This window comes from Myxocyprinus asiaticus, chromosome 43, assembly GCF_019703515.2.
Source record: "Myxocyprinus asiaticus isolate MX2 ecotype Aquarium Trade chromosome 43, UBuf_Myxa_2, whole genome shotgun sequence".
Classification (NCBI taxonomy): Eukaryota; Metazoa; Chordata; class Actinopteri; order Cypriniformes; family Catostomidae; genus Myxocyprinus; species Myxocyprinus asiaticus.
This window is the reverse complement of record NC_059386.1, coordinates 8,137,920-8,153,910: the sequence shown is the minus strand read 5'-3', so window position 1 is coordinate 8,153,910 and position 15,991 is coordinate 8,137,920. Positions and strand designations below refer to the sequence as shown.

The following is a 15,991-nucleotide window of genomic DNA, read 5'->3' as shown; positions in this document are numbered from 1 at the left end:
AGTCTTTTAAAGAATGCATTTTTATTAGTTCTGTCTGTCAATTAACATTTTTAAATCCCGATTAAATCACATAATTTTTTCGTAGTTAATCGTGATTAATCACAGATTTTGAAAGTGCTGAAATTCGACTCTAAATATACTTTGTCAAAATGCATTTATTTCCTTCTAATGAAAAAACAACAACAAAAAAACATATGTAACAATATAATGCTTTATTAACATTTTCAAAACAAAGCCATAAAAATGCACTAAAATTGCAGCAATTCAAATAACATTAAAAGTTTCCCAAAGTCTAATTGGGAGTTTGACTAATTGAAAGAACTAGTCCCCACATAGGTTGCATATTCATTGCAATGGGCATTAAATCTCTTAAACTCTTATCCTCCTCAATGTTAATTAGACTGTGGCCATCCGCTTTGTTACAGCAATCGTTCATGATTCGAGTCTGGGCGTTAGTGCCGCTTTGAACTCCACATGAAATGCGCTTGCAGACTAAAACACTTTTCTGTGTTTTGGTGATAGTTAAGACTTGCTGTGCCTCTGTGGTAATTAAAATGTGCCTTACTTAGGCTGAAAAATACTATCACAAGTTCCATCTAGGCTTGTTTTGTACAACAAATAGCATTAAGAGCTCCTTTCCCCATCACTTTGTCATTGAAACGAATCACTGCTGTGTGTGTGTGTGTGTGTGTTGTGTGCATCATTGTAATGAATCTGGGCAGACACATCGACACAACGCAAAGATTCCTGCCCTTCTAACCAGTGTTTATGATGGTTTATGCTGTATTAACGGTAAATGTGTTAATCGCGATAAAGAAAACCTAACACGTTAAACTTATTTTGACAGCTCTAATTTTTATACAGATTTCTTTGCCTACCACCACTTCACACATTATTTACAGTCAGTATTGTTGTCTTTGTACAAAAGATATTTTGCCTTTTCACATCGTGCGGCTCATAGTACTGCAACATTCACAAGAAAAGCAGAAATAGCAAAAAATGCTTTGTGAGCCACTGAACTACTCATTTATGCCTTTTGAATAAAAGTAGGCCTATGTACTGATTTAATTTATATAAATAATATATTAATAATATACATACATATTTAGAACATCATCCTTTTATCTATCTTTATTTAATATTTAATATATATATATACACACACACACATACACACACACACACACACACACACACACACACACATACATACACATACATGCACACCGCTTTCCAGCGGTAAACACACAAACACGCTTTTCAGCGGCAAACACTCAAACACAATGTTCATTTGAACAGCACTGTCTCGGGGTGTATGAAGCTCTCTCTTCCTCACTGGCATCTGGCTTGTCCTTAAATCCGTCTCCAACTCTCACTGAAATGACAAACAGCTGTGTGGAGTGGGACATGGTCATGTGTCTGTCACTGGGGAGAGAGGAAGCGGTAAGGGCCATCACCTGGTGATTAATGATACGCAACACCTGTGTCTCGTTACAGTGACGATGGAGATGGGCTTGAAAAGGCCGCAGAAAACGCCAGTGAGGGAGAGAGAGTCCCAGTCACACAGACCTGCCAGATCGTGAAGCTAAATGCTGCAAAGCTGTTAACCTTAACTATTTATGAGTTTATGTTGTCTCTTATGACTAAAGCTAAAGTAGATACTTTGTTGTGAAGCTGAAGAGTAAAAAAAAGCCAAAGACTGTTTGTTAGACTGGGAAAAACCATTAAAGCTTGATTTACCTGGACTGCCACCCCACTTCCCGCTTCCTTATTGTTGAATCTTCTATACTGGTGCCGAAACCCGGGAATAAGGAAGACTGGTCACCATGGACACGTCACCGCTGGACAAAGTCATCTGTGCCCTGGCCAGCATCCAGGAGTCCCACCACCAAACCCTCCTCAGACAAGAATGGTGCCTCCAGGAGCTCCTCCAAGCCCAAGCCGAGGATCAGCAGGCCTTGCGGAGCTGGGTAGCTCCAGGCGGTTCCTTCACCGTGGCCCCGGAAGCAGTGAAGAAGCCACAGCTATCTCCAAGAGATGGCCCCCCAGGACGAGCCGGAGGCGTACCTGAGTCTCTTTGAGCAGTCATCCACCGCCTCCAGCTGGCCGCAAACCCAATGGGCCCTCTACCTGCTGCCGCTGCTTTCCAGGGAGGCCTAGCTCATGGCGCAGCAACTACCAGCTGAGGACGGCCTGGACTATGTCAAGCTGAAGACCGTTGTCCTGCAACAGGTTGGCTGGTGCCCCAAACAACACCGGCAGCTATTCCGCTCCCTCACCTTGAGTGACACCGGCCACCCATCATGTTTGCCCAACAGCTCTGTGATGCCTGCCACAGATGGGTGCTGGCCAAGGAAGGGCGCGGCGTGGAGGATCTTATCAATCTGATGGTGCTGGAGCAGCTAACCGTTCGCCTGCCCTGAGGAACAGCGGAATGGGTCCAGTGCCATCGCCCCACGTTGGTGGATGATGCCGTCCAGCTGGCCGAAGCCCACATGGCGACCTACCCAGAAGCCGGCAAGCCACAGTCCAGATCTTTCTCTCTCTCTCTTGCTTCTCCTCCCCCTCCTCTTGCCCCTCCCTCTCCTCCCTTTCACCCTATACCCACTCCTCGGAAACAGGGAGTGGTGCCACCCAAACCGGCGCTCCACCTTCGTGTCCAAGACCGCCGACCGGTAATGGAGGTGGAGACGTGGATTCGGGTCCCCGACACGCCACAGTCTGCCCCCGGTTGAGCAGGGACGTACAGGATACCGGTAAAAATTAAGGGGCATACATACCAAGCCCTGGTGGATTCTGGCTGTAATCAAACTTCGATCCACCATAGCTTAGTTCATGACGGGGCTTTGGGTACAAAACACAAGGTGATGGTGAGATGTGTGCATGGGGATGTTCACAAAATCAAATCAAATCAAAAATCAAATCACTTTTATTGTCACACAACCACATACACATGTGCAATAGTGTGTGAAATTCTTGGGTGCAGTTCCGAGCAACATAGCAGTCAAGACAGTGATGAGACATATACCAATCTACAATAAACATCAAATTTACACAACACAATTTAAAATCTAATATACACATAATTACACACAACACAATACACAAATAATAACATACAATGTACATTATACAATACACACAATATAGAATACACATTATACAATAAAAAAACAGTATACATATAGTATATATAAAATGTACAGTAGGTTGTATTATACTGTATTGACATTCAGGCTGTTGGTTGATAGTCACTTGCCAGTGTGTTGTAAGAGAGAATTAATTTATGACAGTCCAGTGTGAGATAATAAGATTAATAAAGTACAGTGCTGATGTATATTGATCGTGAGAGATCAAGAGTTAAAAAGTCTGATTGCTTGGGGGAAGAAGCTGTCATGAAGTCGGCTGGTGCGGGTCCTGATGCTGCGATACCGCCTGCCTGATGGTAGCAGTGAGAGCAGCCCATGGCTCGAGTGGCTGGAGTCTCTGATGATCCTCCGAGCTTTTTTCACACACCGTCTGGTATATATGTCCTGGAGGGAGGGAAGCTCACCTCCGATGATGTGTCTGGCTGTTTGCCTCGAACCGTGCATAAAAATGGGGCAGTGGTGGCTCTGCGGTTAAGGCTCTGGGTTACTGATCAGAAGGTCAGGGGTTCAAGCCCCAGCACCGCCAAGATGCCACTGTTGGGCCCTTGAGCAAGGCCCTTGACCCTGTCTGCTCCAGGGGCGCCGTATCATGGCTGACCCTGCACTCTGACCCCAGCCTAGCTGGGATATGTGAAAAAGAAGAATTTCACTGTATATGTGCAAATGTATAATGTGTGATAAATAAAGAAAAATTATTAATTATTAAATTATAAAAGTATTTAGCTCATCCAGGAGAGAGGCAGCGGTGTTCACGGCGGAGTTTTTATTCCCTTTAAAGTCTGTGATGACCCGGTAGTGACTACCGTTATTCAATTTCGGAGAGTAAAGCATAGAGTGGAGGCCGCAGTTAATTCCCGCCTCACCCATCCACTGATTCTGGGAACCAACTGGCCGGGGTTTAAACTATTATTAAAAGCGTTGTGTGTGAATGGGTCCTGCAAACCAAAAACATGGTGTGTGATGTATGATGCGATTGCTGGGGAGGCGGAGCCAGGGCCGTCCACGTCTGCTCAGCATCAGAATGATGCAGGAGGGGAATCATCCGGCATTCCCACCCTCAGGGAATTCCCAGAGGGGGACCGAGCAGTCATGTGACGAAACCCTTAGGCACGCCTTTGACCAAGTGAGAGTAATCGATGGCCAACAGCTCCAGCCTGACGTCACCCTCACATGTCCGTATTTTTCAGTTATTAGGGACCGGTTGTATCGAGTGATGCAGGACACTCAAACCTATGAAAATACAACCCAGTTTTTAGTCCTGAGGAGCCGTCGGGAAACACTTTTCCAGGCGGCTCACCACAATCCTATGGCAGGTCACTTAGGGCAAGAAAGAACACTACACTGTTTGATGGCCCGCTTTTATTGGCCGGGCATTCACGGGGATGTATGCAGATGTGCGGCATGCCATGAATGTCAGCTGGTGAATCCACTGGCCACACAAAGAGCGCTGTTGCGCCCATTACCTTTAATCAAGGCCCCCTTCGAAAGAATTGGTATGGACCTGGTTGGGCCATTAGAACGGTCAGCATGCAGAAACCGTTTTGTATTAGTCCTGGTGGATTATGCAATGTGATATCCGGAAGCAGTGCCTTTACGCAACATCTCAGCAAGTAGTGTTGCGGAGGCACTCTTCAAAATTATCTCCCGGGTGGGGATTCCGAAAGAAATCCTCACCGACCAAGGCACAACATTTATGTCACGAACACTACGCAAACTTTATGAATTGTTGGGGATTAAATCGATTCGCACCAGTGTTTATCACCCGCAAACTGACGGGCTGATGGAATGATTTAATCGAACCCTGAAAAACATGATTCGTAAGTTCATACACGAGGACGCTAGAAATTGGGACAAATGGCTGGACCCCCTATTATTTGCAGTCAGGGAGGTCTCCCAAGCCTCCACGGGGTTTTTCCCCTTCGAGCTCCTGTATGGACGCCGGCCCCGTGGGGTGCTCGACGTCATACAGGAGGCATGGGAGGAAGGACCTTCCCAGAGCAAAGATGAAATTCAGTACGTCCTTGATCTTCGAGCAAAGCTACACATACTGGGACAGTTGTCACAACAGAATTTGCTCCAAGCACAAGAGACACAAAGCCAGCTGTATAATAGGGGTGCTCAGCTATGGGAATTTTCACCGGGAAACAAAGTACTTGTATTATTCCCCACATCTAGCTCGAAATTACTCGCCAAGTGGCAAGGACCCTTTGAGGTTACACAGCGAGTCGGGGACCTCGATTATGAAGTTAAACGTACGGATAGAAGTGGGACACGTCAAATTTACCACCTCAACCTCCTTAAATTATGGAGAGAGGCGGTCCCCGTGTCCATGGCGATGGTAGTTCTGGAGAGGGCGGAGCCCCCGGTCCCTTGTGGAGACCACCTCTCACTGTCCCGGCTCACGGAAGTGGCCAGGTTGCAAAAAGAGTTTGCGGATATGTTCTCTCCTCTCCCCGGTCGGACTAACCTCATACAGTACCATATCAAGACCCCACCAGGAGTGGTTGTACGTAGCCAGCCATACCGCATTCCCAAGCACAAGAAAAAGGTGATTCGGGACGAATTAGAGGCAATGCTCGAAATGGGGGTAATAGAAGAGTCGCACAGCGATTGGGCGAGCCCGGTTGTTCTTGTTCCTAAGAGTGACGGGTCAGTCCGGTTCTGTGTTGATCACTGGAAAGTCAACGTGGTGTCTAAATTTGACGCATACCCAATGCCCTGAATTGACGACCTGCTTGATCGTTTGGGTGCGGCTCAATTTTATTCGACACTGGATTTAACTAAGGGATATTGGCAGATCCCCTTAACTCCATTATCCAGAGAAAAAAAATGGCCTTTTCCACACTGTTCAGATTACACCAATTCGTCACTCTTCCGTTCGGTTTGTTCGGGGCTCCCGCCACGTTCAAGCGCATCATGGATAAGATCCTCCGGCCACATGCTGCATATGCCGCTGCCTACTTAAATGATATCATTATATACAGTAATGCTTGGCAGAGGCATATGCAGCATCTGAGAGCCATGCTGAGGTCGCTGAGGTGGGCGGGGCTCACGACAAACCTGAAAAAGTGCACAACTGGGCGGGTGGAAGTACGGTATCTGGGCTTCCACTTTGGTCATGGGCAGGTACGTTCCCAAATGGATAAGACCGCAGCGATAGTGGCTTGCCCACGTCCCAAGTCCAAAAAGGAGGTGAGGCAGTTCATGGGGCTGGCTGGCTATTACAAAAGGTTTACAGAAAGTCCCCTGGACTGATCTCACTAAAAAAGGGGCACCAGATCCGGTCCAGTGGATGGAGGCGTGCCAACGGGCTTTCACGAGAGTGAAATCTGCACTCTGTGGTGGGCCGCTTTCACATGCTTCTAACTTCTCTCTCCCCTTTATTTTACAGATGGACCCATTTGGGGGTTTGGGGGCCATGCTCTCGAATGAGGTGGAGAATGTGGAGCGCCCCGTGCTGTACATTAGTCGCAAGCTCTATTTGAGAGAGCACCATCGAGAAAGAGTGTCTCGCCATAAAGTGGGTGGTCCTAAACCTCTACTACTACCTGCTGGGGTGGGCCTTCATCCTCCACTCGGATCACGCCCTGCTTCAGTGGCTCCACCGCATGAAGGATACCAATGCGTGGATCACTTGTTGGTACTTGGCGCTTCAGCCCTTCAAATTTAAGGTGGTCCACAGGCCGGGGCCACAGATGGTTGTGGCTCATTTCCACTCCAGGAACGGGGAGGGAGTTGGCAGGCCGGACGTTGCCCGGGCCTGAGTCGGGCGGTGGGGGTACGTGGAGCGGGACGTGGTCATGTGTCTGTCACTGGGGAGAGGGGTAGCGGAAAGGGCCATCACCTGGTGATTAATGATACGTAACACCTGTGTCTCATTACAGTGACGACAGAGATGAGCTTGAAAAGGCCGCCGAGAACGCCAGTGAGAGAGAGAGAGAGAGTCCCTTAATATTATTATTATTACCCTTAAAACTGTTCCCATGAAGTTTCAAGTAGGCCTGTTTCATGTTGAAGAACTTCCATTGTATGTTTTATATATATATATATATATATATATATATATATGTTATATACAGTATATTGTAACGTCTCAGTCCATGGACCATTCATCCAGCCGCCAGAGGGTGCCATCACCTGAATATTAGTCATGTTTCACTTCCTGGTTCCCTTGTATCACTTCCTGTTACACATATAATATATACCATGTGCTTTCAACACTACATTGCGAAGTATTGTCAGTTTTTACCTGCCTTACTGAGCGTTTTTCATTGTATGTGGATTTCATGTATTTGGATTTTTTGTCCTGTTCTTTCAACTCTGTTACTGTTTTGGATTTGTTTGCTAATGATTTGCCTCTATGTTTGTGACCTCTGCCTGGCCTTTTACTACACTATTTGTCTATCGATTTGGATTGTATGAACTGTACTTTTATTAAACTTCTGCAAATGGATTCTAATCTGACTCCAGTCCTGAGGTCGTTACATATATATATTATTGGCACCCCTAGAAATTCTTATGAGTAAAATATTTATGAAATATATTCCCATTCATATTTTACTTTTTATTTTTTATTTTTTTAGTACACCTGTGTGACTAGGAACATGGAATTGTACAGCCATGACTTTGTTTCACCGGGGTATAAATATGAGGTAACACACAGGCCAAATTCCCTTAATCATCAATCACAGTGGGTTACACTACAGAATATAGTTCTGATGTGCGGCAAAAGGTTATTTAGCTTCACAAAATGGGAAGTGGCTATAAGAAAAAAGCCAAAGCATTGAAAATGACCATGTCCACCATCAGGGCAATAATTAACAAATTCCAATCAACTGGAGATCTTAAGAATTGGCCTGGAAAAGGACGTGTGTCTATATTGTCTCCACGCACAGCGAGGAGGATGGTTCAAGTGGCCAAAGAATCTCCAAGGATCACAGCTGAAGAATTGCAGAAATTAGTTGGGTCTTGGGGTCAGAAAGTCTCCAAAAAAAATATCAGACATCACAAGTTGTTTGGGAGGGTTTCAAGAAAAAAAAAGCCTCTGCTCTCATCCAACAACAAACTCAAGTGTCTTCAGTTTGCCAGACACTACTGGAACTTCAAATGCCACCGGGTTTTATGGTCAGATTAAACAAAAAAAAGAGCTTTTTGGCAGCAACACCAGAGATGGGTTTGGCATACACAGATATGAAGTACCCAATGCCCACGATTAAAAGTGGTGCTGGATCTTCAATTTTGTGGGCTGTTTTTCTGCCAGAGGTCCTGGATATCTTGTTCGGATACATGGCATCATGGACTTTATCAAATACCAACAAATAGAAAATCAAAACCTGACTGCCTCTGCCAGAAAGCTTACAATGGGCCCTGGTTGGATCTTCCAGCAGGACAATGATCCAAAACAAACAAAAAATTGTGGGGTGAACTGAAGAGGAGAGTCCACCAACATGGACCTCTGAATTTGAAGGATCTGTAGAGATTCTGTATGGAGGAATGGTCTCAGATCACTTGCCATGTGTTCTCCAACCTCATTAGGCATTATAAGAGAAGACTTCGAGCTGTTATATTGGCAAAGGGAGGTTGCAAAATGTATTGAATAAAAGGGTGCCAATAATTATGGCCAATGTGTTTTGGAGAAAAAATATTTATTTAATAATGAGATATTTCCCGTTTCAATTGTTTTACTTAATTAAAGGTTACATTTTTGTGAATTTTTTTGAATGAAAGATCAAAAGGCTAAACAATTCAGATTTTTTTTCCACAGCCTTCTTTGCGCATATTTACCAAGGGTGCCAATATTTTTGGCCACTACTGTATGTCCAGGGACACATTAAGGTGCCATGGGCACAGGGCCCCTCAGTTTAAATGACGATTTGCCTGTTCATTAATGGGGCCTGAGCCATGACATCAAAATCTCACTCCTGCTTGGTATCCAAAGTTGGCAACCCTGATATACAGTATATATATATAATTATTTAATTTTTTTCATAAACATCATAACTGATTTAGTAGCAAGTTCCCCTCTTTCAGGATTTCATCTGTTAATTGTCAGTGCATTATGTCAAGTTAAATCTGAGCACTGACTCTTAAAGGGATAGTTGACCCAAAAATTGAATTATGGTCATAATTTACTCACCTAATGTATCGCAAACCCATATGCCATTCATTCTTTCATTCTGCCTTTTGCATTTCATTTAAATTGCTCTCTTCTGTGGGCTTGGGACAACATGAGGTTGAGTAATCATGACAGAAGTTTTATTTCTGGGTGAACTATCCTTTTAATTACCTGTTTAAATTTGATTTGCCAAGAACAACAATGCATACAGAAGTTGGCACATGATTGTATCAGGTCTTGCTGGAAAACAAGTGACTGAATAAAAATATTGATGAGAATATTCATTCTGAATAAATTAAATTAACACCACAGTTGATTTTTTTTTTTTTTTTTTTACTCCGAAAAGTGAATGACCAAGTTACTTGTCCAAAGGACAAGCACATGACAAATGAAACAATGAGATGCTGTGCAACTGTGGTGACATCTAACCTGGATTGCACTGAAGCTCACAGTTGGCTTCATCCAATCCATCTTTACAGTCACCATCATACACATGACTGTACAGGACACACGTCCATCCTTACATGGTTTAGATCACACACGACACTAAAGACAATGTGCTTGTCTTGAGGTTCTAGCAGCCACAGTGGGACAACCCACCTCATCAGAACCATCAAAACCAAGTTTTTGATCAGGCTCTTTACATATACATTTCATTGTGGACTAATAGAAATGTGTGACCTTACTCCCAGTTGCTACATAGTAGCCATCCAATCAGCAATGAGACCATGGGGAGTCTATGGGTATGCCATTAGAGTCTTTTGCATTACATGACTAAGGTCAGGCATGAAACTCTGAATGGTGCAAGCTGATAGCAAGTTCAAAGAACCTATCTGTTAGCCAATCAGTTCGCCAACATGTGATATGTCAAACCAATCGGCTCACATGGTGTAAGCTGATAGGTCCTTTGATGTGTAACCGGATAGCCAATCAACTTGCATACTCTCTTCGCCTAACATTTAAATGTGCTCAGTTTGCAAGTAAGCCAGTTTTACTGAAGCGGGCTGTGAGTTTTCCCTGAAACCCTCCACCTCCCCAGCTTCACTTGTCTAAATTTGCTACAGGGGATTTGAATATGTCTAACTGTGCAGCAGATTGTCATACATTCTGATGCAGCATGTCTTGTGTTTTACTAATTGTGCAGCAACATGTCCACATGCTTAACTCAGTATGTCTTTATAAGTCTTCATACTTGCTCTGCAGCAGCATAGCAGATCTAGTCCGCCAAGACCAATATCCTATCGATATGTCATACCCACATTCAGGGTTGGGGAGTAACGAAATACATGTAGCGGGATTACGTATTTAAAATACAAAATATAAGTAACTGTATTCCACTACAGTTACAATTTAAATCATTGGTAATCAGAATACAGTTACATTCAAAAAGTATTTTGATTACTGAAGAGATTATTTTGCATTTTATTGTCATTTGTTTCATTTAATATTTAGTCCTTTCAGATGGAAAACATTTATCCATATAAATGATGTGATCCAAAGAGCATTTGAGTAGCGGCGAAACACTTTCTTATGATGTGTTAAATTCATACGAGCAGACAGAGAAGTACGTTTGAAGTAAGTTTGGAGCAGAAGAAATAGAAATAAACCTTGTGTAAATTGTCAGCTTTACGCTAAGCTAAAATGCTATTTCTAGCCATTTTACACGCACATGTTACCAGGCACGATCATATTTTTTATCAAGAAAATACACGTTGGATCATAATTTCTTTTTTCCTGGTAAGACCTTTGATATTAGGGCAAAAATTATATTCTTGATAAAAAAAAAAAAAAATGTTTTCCTGTAAAAATATCTAAAAATCCTTAAAACAAGATCAATTTGATTTATCTTGTTTTAGAAACAACACTGCATAAGATATTTCGGTTTTTCAGAGAATGTATTTTTAACATGTGTATTTTGTCTTACTGTACTGGCAGAGTTTTTATAGTCAAAACAAGTGAAAAAATCTACCAGTGCTGAAGAAGTAATCCAAAGTATTTAGAATATGTTACTGACCTTGAGTAATCTAACGAAATACATTACAAATGACATTTTACAGCATGTATTCTGTAATCTGTAGTGGAATACATTTCAAAAGTAACCCTCCCAACCCTGCCCACATTAACATGCTAAATCTTTCAGAGAGTTGTCATGACTGGAATATAGTAACGAGTACCAACTCATTTTGGTTCCTGTAAGCTGTCTGACAGGCAGCTTCATTCTATGTGCATTCTGTGTTCTATTTTTGCTGTGGTATCAACTTGAATTGGAGAATTTTGAGTTTTCACTGGTACAGGTAGAGACTATTGAAATTATGGTATCGTAAGAATCATACATTCCAAATATTTACACTAAAGGTATTTCTCATTATCTTAATTAGACCAGATTTTCCAAAGTTTTGAGTAGTTGGAAAACGGTTGGCTCACCACTGTTGGATTCATCAGTGCCATCTCGACAGTCCCTAATCCCATTGCAAATCAAGACTTCATGGAGTGTTTCCATCACAGCACATGCTGAAGCTCCTCGAAGGTTTCCAGCAGTCTGCTTCATCAGACTGATCCAAACACTGAGGAGACCCATCACACACCTGATTCATATCAATACATCTCCCTCCAGAAGCACACTGGAACTACCCTGCGATGGTAGAACAATAAGGTCAGTATTTGGTTATCTCTTGGCCAATGTGGCTGAGAAGGTTTAAGAATATTGGTACTTGTCAAACCTGGTTGGCATTGACTATCACAGTTCTGTTCGTCAAATCCATCTTTACAGTCCATCTCTCCATCACACACATGACTGTACAGGGCACACTTATGGCCATCCTTACAGGGTTTAGATCCCACATGACACTTCAGTGACAGAGTACTCAAGGTTCTTGTAGATATGATGGGACAACCCACCCAATCAGAACCAACAAGACAGTGAGAGCGGCCATCACACTCCAAATTCCTCTCCACACACTTCCTCCTGTCTTTACACAGGAAGTCAACTGCCAGAGTATTACAGGGGTCAGTGCTTTGCTAATTCATTGGAGAATAGATGTATAGATGTAATTCAAGGTAACTTACGTGGAAGATTAAAGATTTACCTGGTTTTGTACAAGTATCAATGCATGAACTTTCATCAAATCCATCAAGACAATCTCTCCTGCCATCACAAATTTGAGTCTGAGAAAAGCACAATGACATTCCCGGGCACAAAAAGAAGGGACTTCTAAAGATTGGAGGACGAGATGGAATGAAAGTTGAACTGCCTTTGTTCACTGCCATCAGATTTACATCACCTCTGTTTGCCACAGCTGTGCAGATAAGCATATAAAGCATTCGTCAGCAAAGCCCAACACTATGCAAAATTATAAACATGACTGAGGATAAATAGGAATACTGGTTTCTAAAGGTCTCTAGAATTTCAATGGTTTCACATTCTCAAATTATACTGTAGTTCACATATTTAAGCATATGTACATTTTTAAATTCCACTAGTGTTTGGGAAGAAAAAATATGTTACATGTGAAAACTGAAATTATTGTAATATTTCGAAATATGTTGCATGTGTCTTTTTACATCAATGAAAATCATAAATGAACATATTTGCCATATATCAGATTTCTGTATGGGTGTATTCAAATCAGTCTGGGTCATATTTTCTTTTACCTCATTTTGTTTAGTGCATGGTTTTGAGGATGAGGACATGTCACACAGTTGGTTCATGTTGGCATCTGCCTAATTTGGCTAGCTTCTAAGCGACTAAGTGAATTTGGACTAAAAACTAGTTTTCACCTCTCTTTAAAAGCCGATAAGCCCATTTACTCTGCCATCCTAACTATCAACAAATGAAATCTTATTTGCATTTAGCATTGTTTTTTCCTCATATTTCATAACCATTTCAGAATGGACCTGTGGCCCATTTTTAGGTTATGATCGTCCTGTTGAGAACCACTCGTTTAAACACTCAATGACTGGGCAAAAAACATGAAAACCTATTGCAAAGATTGAAAAAAAAAATAAAATACATCAAATGAAAACACTCACTGCAGTTAGCTTCATCAGTGCCATCTACACAGTTTCTACCTCCATCACAGCGGAAGTTCTCTGGGATGCAGCGAGTTGTATTATCACAGCGATGTTTACAGTCGTGTGAGCGTGTGAAATAGTCTATTTCATCAGAGCGATCCTGGCACTGACAAGTGCCGTCACACACCTGCTTTTTTCCTCTCGTTTTAATATATGAACTTCAGATTAATTGCCTGGAGATGTGCGTCCTATTGAGGTGACTTGTCAAAGTCCCCTGGTCTTATGCAAAGGATCAACGGTGTGTATCAATCAGTCTCAGTGGTGTGATGGAAAGAAAGATTGTCCAGATGGATCTGATGAGGCTTCTTGTTTGAATGTGTGTTTAAAGCCAGATAAAGGTTTATGGTGCACCAGTACACTTGTTTCCTCACTTTGATGCCTTTTCTACAATACTTTAAGGCCTGTTCACCATTTCTAATGCAACTAAATGATGCAAAAAATAAAATTCATGAAAAATGTTTACAGGAAAACTACTTTTGTGACCCTATTTAGTTAATACACTGATCATTTTGTGCACGATTAATCAGTTTTACTTTATTATGTCATTCCAAAGAGAAAATTATTTTGTATTTGTAAATTTTTTAAATCAAAATTTGTATCATTTCACCTAATGTCAACTAGGGCATGTGGGATGTTGGTTTATGTAAACCAATAGCAAAATAGCTATTGACGCATTTAGGCTTCTCTTATAGGTAAAGCAGCATTTCAAAAATCTTTCCAATAGTTAATGTAGTAATTTATTTCTAGTTAACATGAATGTATTAAAGGTTATAGCATAATAGCAACATTTTGATAGATTTGGTAACCAAATATTCAAAGTACTCCTATGGGTGTTAAAAGCCGTCTTCCACTCATCCTTCCTAATCCAGACAAGGTGATAAGCATTGCGTAAGTCCAACTTTGTAAAGACGGATACCCCCTGCAAGAGTTCGAAGGCTGAGGACATCAACGGTAAAAGATAGCGATTCTTCATCGTGATGTCATTCAGCCCCCGATAATCTATACAGGGTCTAAGCAAGCCATCCTTCTCCTCCACAAAGAAGAACCCCACCCCTGCCGGCGAAGAGGAAGGGCGAATGAGACCGGCTGCCAGAGAATCATTGATATACCTGTTCATGGCCTCCCTTGGGGAGCCAAGAGCAAATACAGCCGTCCCCGAGGTGGCGAAGTGCCAGGAAGCAGTTCAATCGCACAGTCGTACGGGTGATGAGGAGGAAGGGTCGTGGCGCGGGACCGGTTGAACATCGCCCTCAAGTCATGGTATGTCAACAGTACTCCAAATTAGTCCACTGGTTCATACTGCAATGAAACACAAGACTGGACAGGAGAAACAGCAGAGTTAAGACAAACAATGAGGACTCCAAGCAAGAACAGTGTTGGTTGACCAATCTACGTGTGGGTTGTGCGTTACCAACCAAGGATGCCCCAACACTACCGGTGCCGATGGAGATTGGATAAGGCAGAAGGACAACTGCTCCGTATGATTCCCAGAGACGAAGGTGACCGGCTTTGTGGATTGAGTGATGATGGACAGCAGCATGCCACTTAGGGTGTGGGCGGTGATGGGTCTTTCCAACTGGACGATAGGAAGTCGCCACTTAGAAGCCAATTCGAAATCCATAAAAAGTTCCCTTCAGCTCCGGAATCAACCAAGGCGGAAACCGTGTGACAGGCAGATCCATACTGCAACCGGGCCAGGAGAAGTGTCCGAAGTCCAGGGGTTTTGTCCAAAGGAGTTGCACTCACCAGTAATCCCTCTCCTACCGAGAAGCTAACGATCAAACACTCGGCGGAGCTCCGTGGTAAAGGCATGATAGGAAGTGCAGCAGAGATATCTGTTGTCCCACATAGCAAAGCACCATTCGTCAGCCCTTCTGGTGAGGGGTGTAATAACACAGGCCACCTTCTTCATATCCGAAGCGAAAATGGAGGGCTGTAACATGAAGAACAGGGAACATTGCGAAAGGAATTCCGCTGCAGGATTCAGCCTCACATGAATACAGGGCTGGAAGGGGAATGCGGGCTTCAAAGCGTCCGGGAGACAGAGGAACCGCTGGAGCCGGTAAGGAAGCTTCCTGAGATGAGCCAGCATCAGGAGATAGGCGGAGCTGCTGAACAAAGGAGGTGAGCTCAGAGAGCTGCGAATCCATCATCTCCAAAGCCCAGTTCGAGGCAGCGATTTGATCCTGCTGACATCCCAGCAAGACTCCCTGCTGAGAGAGGACAGAGTGAAGAGTGGATTCTTCCGCTGGGTCCATACTTGGCTAGATTGTTCTGTAATGAACAATAGTGAGACAAACAGACCCAAGAGCAGAGGAACAGTTCAAAGGATTTATTGACAGTAAAAATTAGCAGTCACTAGGTTGAGGAATGTAGAAAATCCCGACACAGGCTGCAGCAGTGGGAAGCGATCTCCAATGGTGTGCGTGTCGTAGTCGCGCAAGGGGAATCCGTGAAGTGTGTGTTCGTAGAATGAGTGTGTGCGTTGTGGAAGTCAGGAACAAATTTTTACAATCCTCCGTTGAAGCTTAATGAGATGCAGAACAACGGCCAGTAGAGAAGAGCGAACTTAACTCCCGACACGTTGGCAGAAATGAGGTATCCTCCGTGGAAGGCCAGCTGACACGCAGCAGTACTGGAAGGAAACTAGTGCCTG

General features: G+C 43.3%; 1 pseudogene; it reads right to left on the bottom strand.

Moving 5' to 3' along the window:
- Nucleotides 1–15,991, bottom strand: part of LOC127433213 (very low-density lipoprotein receptor-like) — a 33,773-nt pseudogene that overhangs the window by 15,936 nt on the left and 1,846 nt on the right.